Raw genomic sequence first — 476 nt, forward strand, 5'->3', positions numbered from 1 at the left:
CCGGGCAGTTAAATCGTAAAATTTGGATTAAGAAGCTTGAATTTAATACACACGCACCACATTTATTAAAGCATTAGAATAATTGAAATTTGCGGCTGGCGCCGTCCAATCTGTTTAAATAATTCTATGGGTGTCTTGTTGTGATAAAAGATTATCTAGAATTCTATTAAAGGAGCAGGAGCCTGCTTTGTAAATCCTATTTGGAGACTTTCAATAACTATCGATAATCTCATCTGTACAGAGCCCCCCGCCTTTCGGCCTTATCGGAAAGTTTGCAGTGCTTCCCGGAGCAGCGCGCCAAAGGCGGGACCTGCGGTGGACCGCCACCTGCCGCTGTGCCCGGGATTAGGGCGCACACGGGCAGTGGGGGCCGGTGACCCAGCTTGGTCGCTGGGGGCCGAGACCCGTGGTTCGGTCCCTACCTACTGTTCCTTGTGGGCAGGGAGGGAGGCCTTTGTTCGCAGCCCGGAGGCCCC

Source organism: Microtus ochrogaster, unplaced genomic scaffold (assembly GCF_000317375.1).
Source record: "Microtus ochrogaster isolate Prairie Vole_2 unplaced genomic scaffold, MicOch1.0 UNK16, whole genome shotgun sequence".
Classification (NCBI taxonomy): domain Eukaryota; kingdom Metazoa; phylum Chordata; class Mammalia; order Rodentia; family Cricetidae; genus Microtus; species Microtus ochrogaster.